The following is a 16513-nucleotide window of genomic DNA, read 5'->3' as shown; positions in this document are numbered from 1 at the left end:
TCCGCCACTCGTTCTGTCTTTTCCTGCCAGCTGCCCCTCGCCTCTGCCTCCCCGCCTCAGTTCAGGGCTCAGGCCTCTGTCCTGTACCTCAGCCTTGGCTGGCTAGGGCCCCTCTGAGTTGGGGCTCACCCCCCCGAGCAGACTCCCCAACCTATACCATCAGGAGCACAGGGCTGGAGACAGGAAGCTGGGCTTTGGGGGACAGGTAGGGGGCGGGGGGAAGGAGCCAGCAAGGGTGTTTGTGCCCATTTTAATTTTTTTTAATGTTTGTTTATTTTTGAGAGACAGAGTATGAGTGGGGGAGGGGCAGAGAGAGAGGGAGACACAGAATCTGAGCAGGCTCCAGGCTCTGAGCTGTTGGCACAGAGCCCGACGCAGGGCTCGAACCCACAAACCGTGAGATCATGACCGGAGCTGAAGTCAGATGCTCTAAGGACTGAGTCACCCAGGCGCCCATCCCTGTGCTTGCTTTAGAAAGTCAAGGGGCTTTTAATCTTTGGTTCTGGAAATCTCCTTCCCCATGAGGGTAGGGTAAGTGAAGGAGGAATCAGGCAGAGACTTTCGGGGAGAAGGGCCCCACGGGTCTGATGGGCCAGTGAGCACAGGATGGGCCTCCCACCTGCCAGACCTGAGCATCCTGCACGGGAGAGCCAGTGCCCCACCTGCCGCTCTAGTTACCTGCAGAGAAAGGGAGTTGGCTGGCACCAGCCAGACACCGCTAGCGCCTTCCCTGCGCTCTCCACTTCCACCCCTTCCCAAGCCCTGTATCCTGCACCCCACGGCTGCACCCTGGCCTGCCCAGCCCCCCCCCCCACACACACAATGGAAGCAACAGCCAGAGAGAGCATCAGCTCCCCACAGAGGGGGGAGGTCACCACCCCTGGGTGGGCTGCAGGAGAAGCAGGAAGCAGCCTCCGCCCCTGGGGAGGGCTCCTGGCTGCTTGGGAAGATTCAGCTGACAGACCGGAAAGTCTTATCTCCCAGACCGTGAACTCCTTGAATGCGGGCTACGCCTTCAGTCTCCTGGGCCTGGCACGGTGGACGGGCTCGGTAGAAATCCAAAGACTAAGTGAACTCCACTCATCGAAAGCAAGACCAGGACCCGGGGCCAAGAGTGAGCTGTGTGAACAAGCCTTAAGTGCAGGGTGGAGACCACACGACGGGGCAAGGCCTTCCCAGGGAGGCCGCGCTGCTGGTTGGAGCCCTGGATTCTGGAGCCAGCCTGTCTCCTGATGCTGTGTGACTTTGGACATGCCGTTTTGCCTCTCTGGGCTGCCTGGTCACCTCTACTTTAAGATAGGGGTGAGGGGCGCCTGGGTGGCTCAGTCGGTTGAGCGTCTGACTCTTGATCTCGGCTCAGGTCGTGATCTCAGGGTTTGTGAGTTCAAGCCCCGTGTCGGGCTCTGCGCTGACAGTGTGGAGCCTGCTTGGGATCCTCTCTCTCTCCCTCTCTGCCCTTTCCCTGCTCATGTTCTCTCTCTCTCTCAAAATGAATAAATAAAATAAAATAAAATAAAATAAAAAGTGAACAAGGCAGGTACCAAGAGGAAGAGGACCTAAGCCAGCCAGGGTGCTGGGGGTGTGGGAGTGCTGGGGGCAGAGTGACTTGAGGGTCAGGCCATTGGAAGCAGCAAATGGAAGGAGAGCGGGGATTGGCCAAGATGAGTCTTGAGAGAGGAGGGGAAGGAATAGAAGGGGAAGGCAGTGCATGACGGAGGGAACTCTTAGGAAGCAGGACAAAGGACAGGAGGTGGAGCAGCCGGGAGGCCGGCCATGTCCTGGGCCTCGTGGTCCCTGGTGGCCTCAGGCTGAGCCCAAGCCAGCGTTGGAGGCTGCATGGCGGAGAGGACAGGGGTGTCTGTGGGCGGGGAGAGCCTCTGGGAGGAAAGACACCCCCTCCTTCGCTTCACTGGCTTAAGTGGTGAAGGGGCCTCTGACCCGGAACCAGGCAAAGCTGGAACCGTTCTGGAATGGGGCCCTTGAGAACGTTTATCTCCACTCCCCACCACCTAGGGAGGGGGCGCTGGCAATTGGCGACTCCCTCCAGAGCTGGGCTAGACAGGGGTGGAAGGTAGGGAGTGCGTCGGGAGGGGCAAGTCCAACTACCGCCAGCTGGGCAGGGCCCAGGTGTCCCTGGTGGGCTGTCCCCACGGCACGGGAGGCATGTCTGGGCTGTTGTGCTCTATGCTCAGGGATAGGCTTGTCGCTGAAGAGCTAAGCAACTGGGCCAGCCCCCCCTGGCGCCGCTGGGCTGTGAGTGATGGGGTGTCAGGAACGGGGGTGCCCGGCTCCTTCCCGGCCGAGCGGTCCTGGCCACGCGGCCCCATAGCGCCCCCTGCTGGCCGATGGGTGAGGCCCTCGCCGGGACGCCGCGCACCGTGCTGCCGCGGACCTTCCCTTTCCCGCTTCCCCTTCTCTGTGGGCCCGCCCTCCCCCCTCGCTTTAAAGGACGTTGCTGAAGCAAAAAGGAAAAATGTGAGCCCTCCTACCTACTTAAGAAAGTGCCCTCCCATATTTTGAACCAAGCGGTAAAAATTAAATAAATGCTCTATTAAAAAAAAGCAGGCTATATATAAAGCGTCATTATGCCCAGGTTGTTGGCTTGACTGTGTCAACTTTATAAAGTGACTCACTTCTGGTGGCTCCAGGCTGCATCAATCCAGCCTCTGCCTCCTGGCCTCATGGCCTTCTCTGTGTCGGCCTCAAACGTCTTGGGCGCCTGGGTAGCTCAGTGGGTCAGGTCATGATCTCATAGTCCGTGAGTTCTAGCCCCGCGTCAGGCTCTGCACTGACACTTCAGAGCCTGGAGCCTGCTTTGGATTCTGTGTCTCCTTCGCTCTCTGCCCCTGCCCCACTCATGCTCTGTCTCTGTCTCTCTCTCTCTCTCAAAAATAAATGAACGTTAAAAAAAAGTCTCTCTGCGCTCCTCTTCCAAGGACATGTCATTGGATTTGGGGCCCAGCCTAAATCTAAGATGATGTCATCTGGAGATCTTTAACTTGAAAGGGAAACGCAGACTCCCTTTCTCAAATAAGGCCACATTCACAGCTTCCTGGTGGGTGGGAATGTGGGGGGCCTCCAGTTAGCCCACTATGCCCACCTGTAGGGGCCGAACAATCAGGGAACCACTGTGACCCTGACTGTGTGCCTGGACCCTCTTCATCCTGTAAGGGAGACACCTGCTCGGTCCTGGCCTGGCCCCAGGAATCCTTCATCCCTGAGGAGGCGGAAGTCGGTCAGGAAGGTGTGAACAGCGAGGTAATTTCAGACCAGGGAGGACAGTAGTGTTGGGGGTGGGAGGGAGCGCCTGTAGATGGCCTTATCTGTTCTCCTCCAACTGCCTCAGAGATGCTCCTCATGACCCCTTTCTTTGGCCCAAGAACTGGATTCCGTTAACAACTTGCCCAGGGTCACAGGGCAGAGCAGGAACTCCAGACTGACCCCGAAGTCCAAGCCCCTCAACAACTGGACAGACAGAAGCAGAGAGAAGCCATTGCCCCTCCCCTGGCTGGAGCCCACAGCCTGGCCGGCTCCCTCTGCTGCTCCCATAGTCTGTCTCCGCCCGGCAGCTGGGCAATGCTCTCTCTAATCGTGCTGGCCCCAGCTTGGACCTTCCAAAGGCCTCTGGGTCCTAGACAGCCCTCTGGGGTCCAGAAGACCCTATAGAAGGAACAGCCAATAGTGGGGGAGATTAAGGAAGTCGATACAGACAGGGCCTGGGGTCTGAGACAGTGGGGAGAGGTGAAAAGGCCCCACCGAGCTTCGGGGAGAGAGTGAGAGTGAGTGAGTGTTCACAGAGCTGATGTTCTCAGCTTCTCACTCCCAAACTGCGGTCTGGGCCGGTGGTGGGAGACCACAGGTTCCCGGCTTGGGAGGAGGGGTGGGACCCCGCCTCTGGAAAACACTTTGGGAGCCCGAGGGACCAAAGCCCCTCAGAACAGCTTTTGCGTTTCTCAGGACGGAGTGTGGCGGCAGCATTTCAGACGGGCGTCAGGAGATGCGCACTGGTCCAGATGTGCCCTGCCTTACTGGGCACCCGTGGGCCAGTCTCTCCGGGGCCGAGCCCCACTTAGGGCCGTCCAAGACGAAGGGCCGGGTGACGGCTGGAGTCCACAGGCTCTTGAATTCTTCCTTCTTTTGCTGCGCCCAGAGTCGCTCCTGAGAGTTACTTCAAGGGGCCCCAGGGAACTGAAAGCCCTAGAGGTGGCCAGCAGCCCCCGGGAGAGCAGAGAGGGTCAGAGCCCCAGGCCACAGTGAAGGTTCCAGGGCAACGAGGACCAGGCCCCAGGAGGAAGAAGAAAGCAGAACAGGATTTCATCTCTTTTTTTTCTTCCTCCTTCTTCAATTATTTTTCTTTGTCATAAGTATACATTTATATATTCTCATTGTAGAAGATTCTAGAAATACCTTTTAAATTTTCTTTAAAAATTTTTTTTAATGTTTTTATTTATTTTTGAGAGAGACAGAGCATGAGCAGGGGAAGGGCAGAGAGAGAGAGAGAGACACAGGATCCGAAGCAGGCTCCAGGCTCAGAGCTGTCAGCACAGAGCCCAACGCGGGGCTCAAACTCGTGGACTGTGGGATCATGACTTGAGCGGAAGTCAGAAGCTCATTGGACTGAGTCACCCAGGCACCACTAAATTTTATTTTAGAGAGAGAGAGAGAGCATACTCTTGTATGCATGCAAGTGGGGGTGGGGAGAGAGAGGAAGAGAGAGAGACTTGGGCAGACTCCATGCTCAGCACAGAGCCCAATGCAGGGCCAACGCGGGGTTCAAGCCCACGACCATGGGATCATGACTGGAGCTGAAATCAAGAGTCTGTGAATTTTAAGTAAAATATAGCAATCTCTCTCCGGGGCTGTATAGAGTATCAGCTGCCCGAGAACTCACCCCCCTTCCCAGCGGCCAGGCCTTGAGCAGACGGCTTGAATTTACTGTGTCTCACTTACTCATCTGTACAATGGGTTGGGAGGATGAAATGAATTCATACGTACACAGAAAGCATTTGTGCCATGCCTGGTGCTCACCGGGGGATCTTGAATAATTTATGCAAAGCAGGCCACAAGGACCGATGGGGGACACATACATGGCACATCTCCTCTCACACACAACATCATCCCATTGGTTCACTTACGAAACCCAAGTTCAGGGGCACCTGGGGGGCTCAGTTGGTTAAGCCTCCGACTTTGGCTCAGGTCAGATCTCATGTTCGTGGGTTCGAGCCCTGCGTCAGGCTCTGTGCTGACAGCTCAGAGCCTGGAGCCTGTTTCTGATTCTGTGCCTCCCTCTCTCTCTGACCTTCCCCTGCTCACACTGTCTCTGTCTCTCAAAAATAAATAAAAACCACAAAAAAAAACCCCTCAGGTTCAAAAATAAAAGTATCAACAAACAGACTGTAGAGCATTAAACCTAGCACAGAGCCCTTCTGAGCACAGGGCCCTGCGCCGCTGTCCAGGTCATGTGCCCATGAAGCTGGCCGTGCCTCTGGACAACAGCCACTGCCGATGAACTTGGAAGTGGATCCTCCCCTAGCCAGGCCTTGGGATGCCCACAGGCCGAGCTAACACTTCATTTGTAGCCTCTTGAGATACCCTAAGCCAAAACACCCAGCTAAGCCCCACCTGGAATCCCGGGGCACAGAAACTGTGAGAGAATAGTGTGTGTTCACTGAAGCAGGTAATTCGCTAGTGCGGCCATAAGTAAGGAGTACAGGGGCGTTCTGTAAAGTAGATCTTTCCTTCCTCCAAAGTAGGGCTGTTGGGTTACCTTAAAACATAGTTCCCAGGGTGCCTGGGTGGCTCAGTCCATTGAGCGTTCAACTTTGGCTCAAGTCATGATCTTACGGACTGTGGATTCGAGCCCTGCATCGAACTCTGTGCTGACAGCTTGGAGCCTGGGGCCTGTCTTCAGATTCTGTGTCTCCCCTGCTTGTGCTCTTTCTCTGCCTCTCAAAAATAAATAAACATTTTTTAAAAATAATAAAATAATAATAAAATAAAACACAGTTCCTGCTGAAAAGGCAGGAGAGATGCTTGAAAATTTCCCTTTATTCATCTTTTTTTTTTAGGTAAGCTCTACGTCCAACATGGGGTTGGAACTCACCGCCCTGAGTCACGTGCTCTTCCTACTGAGCCTGCCAGGCACCCCACCACTAGCTTTCAAAGCAAGGTGTTGGTTTAATAAATGTCTCTCTGGGGGTCCAAGGGCTTCTCTGGATTTCTCCTGTTTACATTTCTCAGGAACATATGACTTTTCACGGTTCTTGTGTATTTCCATCACCTGTACTCATGTTTCTTTTTGATGCTCAGACGGTTTCGGTTGGGCCAGTGGGAGTCCCTTCCAGCTGGTTAGTGTGCCCTTTTGACACGACGCCATCAATCTCTGAAATCTTCCTTGCTTTCTGCCACCAACGAGACGTCGCAAGGTCCTCATGCAGTTTCCCTGCCCCGGACCCAGAGCCGGCCATTTCTCCAGGGCGCCTTGGTCCTTGACTTCCGCCTTGTGTTTAGACACTGAGATCCCGTCGCTAAGGGTCTTTGTGGTTTTAATCTGCACCCCCTCCCCAGAATCAAGTATATTCACTGACCATTTTCACATATTCTTCTTTGAATTATCTGTTCTTATCTTGTATCCAATTTTCTGCTCATATTTATTATTATTATTATTATTTTAAGATTTTCTTTTTAACAGGTGCCTGGATGGCTCAGTCGGTTGAGTGTCCGATTCTTGATTTTGGCTCAGGTCGTGAACCCAAGGGTCACGGGATCAAACCCTGCCTCCGTCTCCCTGAGTGGGAGCCTGCTTGGAATTCTCTCTCTCCCTCTGCCCCTCCCCCTCCCCCTTCCTGCTTGTGCATGTGCTCTCTCTCTCTTTCATTCTCTCTCTAAAAAAAAGAAAGAAAAATTATTTTTCAGTAATCTCTATACCTAACGTGGGGCTCAAACTCACGACCCCCAAAGATCAAGAGTCACATGCTCCTCAGACAGCCAGCCAGGCTGGCCAGGTGCCTCTCTTACTTTGTAATTTTAAAATTGATTTGTAGGACCTATTTTTTTCATTTCTAGATATTGATCCTTTATCAGTTACATTCATCGGAAGCACTTTCTCCCATTTGCTCGGCTTTTAACTTTGTGGAAGGACAGAAGTCCACAGCTTTCACGTCATCAGATCTGTCGGTCTTTTTGTTTATGGCTTCTCAGCGCAGTTTCGGGGGGCGGTGTCTTCCCACGGAGGCCTCAGCACCTCAAGGGTAGCTAAACGGCCTACTGTATGTAACACATCAAACAGCTGCCGTGTGGGGTGGGCTGGAGTGTTTGCTCCCAAAGCCAGTGTGCCCGCCCCTCCGCACCCCACAGTGTCTGCAGCCCTCAAGGTAAGGGAAGGGACAGGCAGCAGTGAGTGATCTGGGGTCTGCAGGATGAGCCCAGCCCCGGGATGTGGGAGGTAACATGGATTCTGGAATAACATTCCAAGCCCATTCCCAAAGGTCAGTCAGAATGACCAAGCCTTGGCTGAGACTAGTACTCCCCAGAGGAGGGCTGATAAAGGGGTGAAGACAGCACAGGATGCTGCGAGGGAGGGAGAGAGTTCAAGGTCACCGTCGGGGAGGAGCGCACTGGGAAGAGACAGAGCTGGAAAGCATCTCTGGGCCCCAGGAGTCCAATCACATCAACCTCTGGACGCTGGAGGCCCCCGCGTCTCACCTGGGTGGCGGGCAGCTCTTAGGGACCCTGGGGTCTTGTAACTCAGGAGCACCCAGTCAGAGAGAGGGTCACCGGTGGCCCTTTCTGGGCAGGACGTTCTGAAAGGAGGTCAGGAGGGCACAGAAGAGTTATACAGGCTTTGGCATCTTAGCCTGTGGACGTAATGCCCGTAGAATTTAAGTGGGGTTCCCAGATTTTCTGATGAGAAATCAGATAAAGGCAGCATAGATGAATCATGGCTTCCTTGGGTTTCCTGGACCAGTGGGGGGTTCCTTGGAGCAGCACCCCTAATCACCACTAGGTGGCGACTCTGCACCATCAATACCAGCGGCCAGCGCCCCAGGAGGCGCTGGTTCCCTTCCCGGGAAAATCCCTTCACTTCACCCCTCGCAAGCTGACTCTTTCTTGACTCTGTCCCCTAGAGCCTGTGTTGGGGGGTAAACCCCCAAGCATACGTGGAGAGGACAACTGGAGTCCTGGGCTGGCCAAATTCTGGACAGAGGGGAGGCCTTCCTCATCCCTCTTCTTCACTCAGGTCCCCTGGCCCCCTTTCCCTATACCCTTGACCTGGACCATTGCAGTCATCTCTGCACTAGCCTTGCTACCTTTGCCAAACCTGTCTGTCCTAAACCAGCCAGAACGACCCTTCTGACACATCTTTCCTTCCCTTTGTTCTGTGGTCCACGATGGCTGGAAAGAGCGTGGGCCGTGGGTACAGGACCCAGCTCTATACTCCACGGGCTGTGTGGCCATGGGCACAGCCCTAAACCTCTCTGAACCTTGACAAGAAAACCAGCGTTGGGGCAGCTGGGTGGCTCAGTCGGGTAAGCATCTGGCTTTGGCTCAGGTCAGGATCTCACGGTTCGTGGGTTCGAGCCTCACATCGGGCTCTGTGCTGAAATCTAGCTCAGAGCTTAGAGCCTGTCTTCGGATTCTGTACCTCCCTCTCTCTCTGACCTGCCCCTGCTCACATTGTCTCTCTCTGTCTCTCAAAAATAAATTTTAAAAAACATTAAAAAAAAAGAAAACCATCATGTCTTCATTCAATAGACCTTCATTATGTATTCTAAATTCCTTTTAATCTCAGCTAACAAAGAGACTCCCTAAGATTTTACTCCCCTAAACAAATATAAGGACATCCTTCAAAGGTATGTTGTCGAACATTTTTGGGTTTGCTAGCTTATGACTTCAGGGTTGCTTTGCCCTTGTCTTTGGAGGGTCGCAATGTCTCACCTTCTTGATCTGTCTTTTGTTTTTTTTTAATTAAAAATTATTTATTTATTTATTTATTTATTTATTGAGAGAGAGAGAGAGACAGAGTATGAGTGGGGAGGGTGAGAGAGAGAGGGAGACACAGAATCGGAAGCAGGCTCCAGGCTCTGAGCTGTCAGCACAGAGCCCGACGCGGGACTCAAACCCATGAGCTGTGAGATCATGACCTGTGCCGAAGTCAGCTGCTTAAGTGACTGAGCCACCCAGATGCCCCTCACCTTATTGATCTGAATGTCATAAGTGATGAGGTTTTGGAGTGATGGAGGTTCGGAGCCAACGACCAAAAAAGAATTCCTGAGTCGTCTTCTCTAAAAAGGTGGTTTTATTAAAGCCCGGGGACAGGACCCTTGGGCAGGAAGAGCTGCCTTATAAGTGTGAGGGGTGACTGTTTATTCACTGCGGGGTTGGGGGGAAATAAAGTCAAGAGGAAGTTTCTAAAGGGATTTTCTTTTTTTCTTTTTTTAATTTGTTTTTGAGAGAGAGAGAGACAGCGCAAGCAGGGGAGGGTCAGAGAGAGAGGGAGACACAGAATCTGAAGCAGGCTCCAGGCTCTGAGCTGTCAGCACAGAGCCCGACTCGGGGCTAGGACCCATGAACCGTGAGATCGTGACCTGAGCCAAAGTGGGCACTTAACCAACCGAGCCCCGCTGGCACCCCTCTAAAGGGATTTTCATATCCTAAGAAGACTAATAAGATACTGGAGGCCTGGCTATAGTCAAGCTAAGTGTCTGGTAAAGCACTCAGAGTAGGGGGTTCCTGGAGAAAAGTCATACTTTGTATTTGCCTCAAGTATTTGTCAATGGGCTGCAGGTGATAAGGAAGTTTAATTTTACCGGCCATTCCCTTCTTGCGTTTGTTCCCCATGTCACCCTGGAGGGGAGGGTGCCGTTGGGCCTCCAGGATCCTGAGTCTATACATTTCTGCAGATGAGGCCATTGAGAAGACATTTGTCAACTAATAGAGACTCCTGTCCGTTGTGACTGTGATCTCTATCAGTTAACCATTTTCTTTCCTTCCCTTTGTTCTTGGGCAGCCTGAATGCCTGAGGAACGTCAGACCTGCGGGAGGGGTGCGGGGAGGGGGGGGTAGTGCAAGCGTGAGCCTGGCCCTCAGCCTGCCTTACGGTCCCTCATCATCATCTACAGCGTGTGCCTTGCTCACCCTGGGGCATTGCTGCCAAGATTAAAGATGCAATCACGTCCACGCAAGTACTTTTCAAAGAGTAAAATATTAGATGCCGATTTTCCAGTTTATTTTATTTTTAATTTTTTTTTAATGTTTTTTTAATTTATTTTTGATACAGACAGAGACAGAGCATGAGAGGGGGAGGGGCAGAGAGAGAAGGAGACACAGAACCGGAAGCAGGCTCCAGGCTCTGGGCTAGCTGTCAGCACAGAGCCTGACGCGGGGCTCGAACCCACGAACGTGAGATCATGACCCGAGCTGAAGTCAGAGGCTTCACCGACTGAGCCACCCAGGCGCCCCCAACTTTCCAGTTTAAAAACTCGCTGCTGTTCACAGAGAGCTTCCGGCAGACGCCGCCTCCCTTCCCACGCTGTGGCCCACCATCCTTCCAGCAGGTCCTGTGACGCAGCCAAGCCAGGGGCCAGAAATCCCCTGCCATCGCCTGGGGGTCCTCACTCCCGGAGTCTTGTCTCTCGTCCTTTCCACCAAAAACTCCTTCCCTCATCCCCACCAATCAAGCCCCACCCGGGGCCTTCAGGCTCATTTTAGAAAAAGCTTAGCTGGTGTTTTCTGTAAGTGATCAAAGTAATACGCTCACGTGGTGTGAAGTGAAAAGCAAGTCCCTGTCCCCCCTCCTCTCCACCACCCTCCCAGGCAGGGTCACCCCACAAATGCACTTCCGGAAGGTTTTTGTGGATCGACCAGCAAATACATGTATGTGCTCTTTAAATGTAGGTAAATGAACTTATACCAGGAGCGAGTGGCTGGCTGGCTTAGACCATAGAACATGTGGCTCTTAATCTCAGGGTCAGGAGTTAGAGCCCCACACTGGGCGTGGAGCCTGCTTTTTAAAAAAAAAATGGAGGGGAATCTGGGTGGCTTCGTCAGTGAAGCTTCCAACTTCGGATTAGGTCATGATCTCGCTGTCTGTGAGTTTGAGCCCCGGGTCAGGCTCTGTGCTGACAGCTCAGAGCCTGGTGTCTGCTCTGGATTCTGTCTGTGTCTCCCCCTCTCTCTGCTCCTCCCTCGGTCATACTCTGTCTCTCTGTCTACCTGTCTCTTTCTTTCAAAAAGAAACATAACACATAGGGCTGCCTCCCTGCTTTTAACACCTGGGTAACATCACCGCAATCGATGCCCCTGGTCTACAGGACGCCCTTCCGCCCACCGGCTGCACACCCGCAAACACCAGAGCCACGATCAGCCTTCCTGTGAGAAGGAAAGCCGGCAAGAGCGGATAAAGAAAGCCAACCAGATGACCGGCTTCTGTGCTCTTGCTTGCCTCTTCCATCAGCCAGCTGCCCACATAGCACAACTGATAGTGTCCCCCCGCCCCGCCCCCACCTTTTTCCTTGAGCCCCTGAAACCTCACCCACCTGTGCACACAATAGAATGTTTCCACGTACCGGGACGCTAGCCAGGCATAGAAGAAGGCCAGGGCCAGGGCTGGGGCTCAGCCTTGGGAAGTGACTGCTGGGCAGGCACTTGTGTGAAATCAACAGTCTTTTCTATTTCAAAAATTTTTTTTTAATGTTTTTATTTATTTTTGAGAGAGAGAGAGAGAGAGAGACAGTGTGAGCAGGGGAGGGTCAGAGAGAGAGGGAGTCACAGGATCTGAAGACAGGCTCCAGACTCTGAGCTGTCAGCACAGAGCCCAACACGGGGCTCGAACCCACGAACGGTGAGATCATGACCTGAGCTGAAGTCAGACGCCCAAGGGACTAAGCCACCCAGGCGCCCCTCAACAGTCTTTTCTGATTCTCGGAGTGTGGGTTGCTTGTGTCTTCCTGTGTGCCGAGCATTTACTGTAACACCTGCAGCTACATCGCTGGCAGTGTGCTCTGTTTCTGGGGGACAAATCCCTGACAAATCCCCAAATCACTACCAGGAATCTTTCTCCTTCTGGGGGCCCCTACAGTGTCGTTTGGCATTCTCAGGATGACCACGGGGCTCAGGTATCTGGAAGGTTTGCTAGAATCTAAAGTCAGGTCATGACTCAGTTCAAACTCCAGCTGCTGCACTCCGTCCCCCTCTGCCCCTGTCTTCTCATCCCTAAAACGGAAACGATCATAACGGTACCACTCCTGGAGCTGTCACCAGGATGTGAGAACAAAGGCAAACAGCAATGTAGATAAAACTAAATTTCCTTCGAACCTGAGCTCATTGACAAATAACTGAGACAGGCCAAGGATAACTTCCCAGGAGAAAATCCCAACTGTCTTCATGTTTATGAACATGTTTCCCCCTTGCTGGAGGGGGAAAACCCTTAGCCTGACAACAGCCAAGCCTCCAAGATCCCATCTTTCCCCATCTTTACCTCCCTCAACTCCAAAGTATGCAACCAATTGCTCCTCACAAGCCTAGTGCAGCTCTTTCTACCCAGGAGTCCTGTCTCTGTGCCTTAATAAAATCACCTTTTTGCACCAAAAATGTCTCAAGAATTCTTTCTTTTTTCTTTAATTAAAAATTTTTTTGAATGTTTATTTACTTTTGAGAGCATGAAGGGGGGGGGCGCAGAGAGAGGGAGACACAGGATCGGAAGCAGGCTCCAGGCTCTGAGCTGTCAGCACAGAGCCCGACCCGGGGCTCGAACCCACGAACGGTGAGATCATGGTCTGAGCTGAAGTTGGACGCTTAACCAATTTAAGCCACCCAGGCGCCCCCCCCAAGAATTCTTTCTTAATCGTTTGCTCATGAACTCCACTTGAAACCACATCAGCAAGATTTTGAGAGAACACCTTATCGCCCTGAGATCAGGGTGTGGGGGGTGAGGGGCAAGCTGAGGGCAGAGTGCAGGCTAACCGACGCCCCCCTCCCCATGGGACATGTATGATATTCCTTGGACTGTCCCGGCTACCCAAAACCAGGAAAGGACAAAACAAAAACAAAAACAAATGGTTAAATTGATGAGTCTCCACCAGTTTATCAGAAAAAGCCAATCCCGGGGTGCCTGGTTGACTCAGTTGGTTGAGTGTCTGACTTCAGCTCAGGACATGATCTCACTATTCATGGGTTTGAGCCCCGGCGGTGGGCTCCGTGTTGGCAGCTAGCTCAGAGCCTGGAGCCTGCTTCCCATTCTGTGTATCCCTCTCTCTCTGCCCCTGTTTATAATCTCTCTCTCTGTCTCTCAAAAATAAATAAATGTTAAAAAAAATTAAGGGGCGCCTGGGTGACTCAGTCATTTGAGCATCCAGCTTCGGCTCAGGTCATGATTTCATGGTTTGTGGGTTCTAGCCCCGCGTCAGGCTCTGTGCTGACAGCTAGCTCAGAGCCTGGAGCCCGTCTTCAGATTCTCTGTCTCCCTCTCTCTCTGACCCTCTCCTGCTCACGCTGTCTCTCTCCCCTCTCTTTCAAAAATAAATAAAACATTAAAAAATTTAAAAAAAAGCCAATCCCATTAATAGCCTAAAGTCCAGGAGCTCTCTACTGTCTTAATGTTAATGCTTTGTTAGAGGGAAAAACAACCTTAGCTTGACAGTACCTATGCCTCCAATAAGTATTTATTGCATGAAAGTCTCTTTGGAAACTCCCTCTTGCCTTTATCTCCCCCAATTCCATTAAAAAAAAATAACAAAACAGTCACCCCCTACATTTGCAGTGCAGCACAGGCCCTGTCTCTGTGCTTTAATAAAATCACCTTCTTGCACCAAAGATGTCTCGAAGAATTCTTTCTTGGCCATCAGCTCAGAACCCCATGAACCCCAACATCACCCCCAAAATTCATCAAAGGGAAGGACCCCCAACCGGCCACCTGCCCTTACCCTTCCTGTTAGGTTTTTTTTTTTTAAAGGTGTTTGTTTGTTTGTCTGTCTGTCTGTTTTGAGAGAGAGAGAGAGAGAAAGTCCAAGTGGGGGAATGGCAGAGGGGGTGGGGACAGAGAATCTGGAGCAGGCTCCATGCTCACAACAGCAAGCCGGATGCGAGGCTCGAACTCATGAACCATGAGATCATGACCTGAGCCTGGACACTCCGCTGACTGAGCCGCTGGGGGCCCCCTATGCTTCCTGTTACAGCCCCCTGTGTTCCCACCTTCTTACTGAGCACAGGCCCTTTGCACACAGGCCCTGATCTAGGTCCTCCCTGGGTAGCCCCCAGCCCCCAGCCCCCAGGGATGTGGTGGGTAAACAGTCCTTGCATTTGCTCTGGGAGCAACCTCCCTCCTCCCCCCCCCCCAGTCCTGGGGGATGGGGAGGAAGAGGGATGCCTCCCCAGCAGCCAGGAGCCCCTCCTCCTCTTTCCACTTCTTAACTCCCCACCCCCATCCAGATCAGTGACACACACCACAGGAGCCTGTAAGGGGCCAGGGTCTTAGCTGTCCCTGGAGACCAACAGGACTGCTTGATCTGGGTCCCCCCAGGTCCAGACCACTCCCCCACCCCCAAGTAGAGTTTCCCTTCAAACTGTGGTCCTCCCAGCAGGCCAGGCCTCCCCAAGGTGGAAGGACGAGATAAGAGCTGCCAGGGCTGAGAAAGGGGCATCTGGACCTTGGAGTTTTCCTGGCTCCCCTTGGCATAGTTTTGTCTAGGCCCAAGTGGGGAGGCTAGGTCAGCCAAGTCCTCTTCATGCCGAGGAGAAGGGTCCACCTGGACAGCCAAACCCAGGCCAAGGGGCCGAGAGGGTCAAAGGACTGAGTGGCTCAGTGCCAGTGTGTGGGGGGGAGGGTGGTTAGTGGGCACATCACACCCAGCACCCACCCAGTCCACACCCAGCCTGCAGACAGAATTGGGTGGGTCCTGTCAATGCCTTCAGGAAGGGGTAGGTTCTTGAGTTTGGGCCTTGGCCACAGGGTAGATGCAGGTAGGACTGCCTTTTCCCCCCAACTATGGGCTCCTGGGGGGAGGGAGAGAGCAATGCCAGGTCCACGCCCCAGGGAAGTGATAGAGAAGCAGAGCCACAGGGAGATCAGGAATCAAAGGCCGTCTTCTCCACACTGAGAAGGAGTAGAAATTGGCTCAAAATTGATGAGACATAGGGTCCCAGTGTGATCATAGTAACAATAAGAGCAATCCTAACAACAGCAGCTGCCAACAGTTAGTGGCACACACCGGGTGCCCTTTGAGGGGCTTCCTACAAGGGGCAGGGGGTGTTATCACGCCCATTTACAGAGTAGGAAGCAGAGGCCCACAGAGGTTGTAGGTTATCCAAGACCACACAGAACGCAAGTGGCAGGGCCAGGATCTGAACCTAGTCGTCTGGCCGTCAGCCTCCACCGCCCATAAAAACCACACTAGTTAGCACTCTGCATGCCCCGCTTCACTGCATCCCCACTACCAACCACGTGAGAAGGCCTGGCAGGCTTTGCTACTTTGCAAATTAAGAACAGGCTCAGAGGGGCTAGGGCCTGGCCCTATCCCCGAGGCTGGCCCCACGAATCTCCGGATCCTGAGCGCTTTCCTCTGCTGCAGGCTCCGGTGTGAACCAAGGTTTTGTCCCACCAGGAAGGTTACGTGTCGCCGGGCCGGAGACACCGTGAATTTTCTTTCACTGGTTCGGCCGCAAAGGAGATTCCTGAGACTCCTCCAGAGACCCCTGCCACCCACGCGGGCGCCCAGCGCGCCCTTCGCCCAGTGGCAAACACTCCTGGCCCGGGCTTCGTGCGGGGGTCGGGCGGGGGCGGGGGAAGTGCAGCAAGACGGCCTCGGAGCGCGCCCTCGCCCCAGGAGGATGCAGAGATCAGAGGCCTCCCGGAGGCGGGAGCTGCCGCAGGTCTAGGAGTAACAGAGATGCTCCGAACGCGTTTCGGGGAAAGCGAGGGGCTAAAGGTTCGAGGAACAGGCCCACTTGGCCTCAGAATGAGAGAGCTGGAGGGAGCGGGATGGGGGGTGGTGGTCCCCGGAGTGACTATTCCTTGGGGGGGTGGGTGACGAGATGGCAGTTCAGACCTATATCGTGCGCTTTGTCCCGGGAGGAGAGGTCGGCGCTCTGAAGAGACCAGCTCCCGCAGAAAACAGGGCTCTCCCCAGGCGGCGACGCCGGCCCCCGAACCAGGGATCGGAGCACAGAGCGAGGGGAGCGAGGCCCCGGCGCCCCAGGGCCGGCCTCCTTAGTAGCGCACCGACCCGGGCCCCGCCCCCAGGCCGCCCGGCCCCGCCCCACGCCTCCCTGACCGCCGGGTCCCGCCCCCAGACCTCCAGTCTCCGCCCCCTCCGCCCGCGCGCAGGTAGGGAAGAGGCGGAGCGCCGGGGCCCCGCCCCCAGGAGCCACCGCCCAGCCGCTGGCCGGCGCCGCTCGGAGCTGCGTCCCGGGGACGTGGGGCCGCAGGGAGGTGAGCGCGGGGTGAAGGGCGGAGCTCGGCACGCGGCGGCCCGGCCGCAGGCGTCACCGGGGTCCGCGGGGTCGGGCGCGAGCCCTG

General features: G+C 54.1%; 1 protein-coding gene across 4 annotated transcripts in view; it reads left to right on the top strand.

Annotated features, from left to right (window-relative positions):
• Positions 1–16341: 16341 nt before the first annotated feature.
• RHBDF2 (rhomboid 5 homolog 2) overlaps positions 16342–16513 on the top strand; it is a 24785-nt gene continuing 24613 nt past the window's right edge. For 3 of the 4 annotated variants that reach the window (XM_029927497.1, XM_029927500.1, XM_029927495.1), the window contains exon 1: positions 16342–16426. The gene's annotated coding sequence lies outside the window, so the exon portion shown is untranslated. The remainder of the gene's footprint in view (positions 16427–16513) is intronic. The other variant, XM_029927499.1, reaches the window with a different exon arrangement.

Source organism: Suricata suricatta, chromosome 17 (assembly GCF_006229205.1).
Source record: "Suricata suricatta isolate VVHF042 chromosome 17, meerkat_22Aug2017_6uvM2_HiC, whole genome shotgun sequence".
Classification (NCBI taxonomy): Eukaryota; Metazoa; Chordata; class Mammalia; order Carnivora; family Herpestidae; genus Suricata; species Suricata suricatta.
The sequence above is the reverse complement of the archived record's forward strand: the minus strand, read 5'-3'. Positions and strand labels throughout refer to the sequence as shown.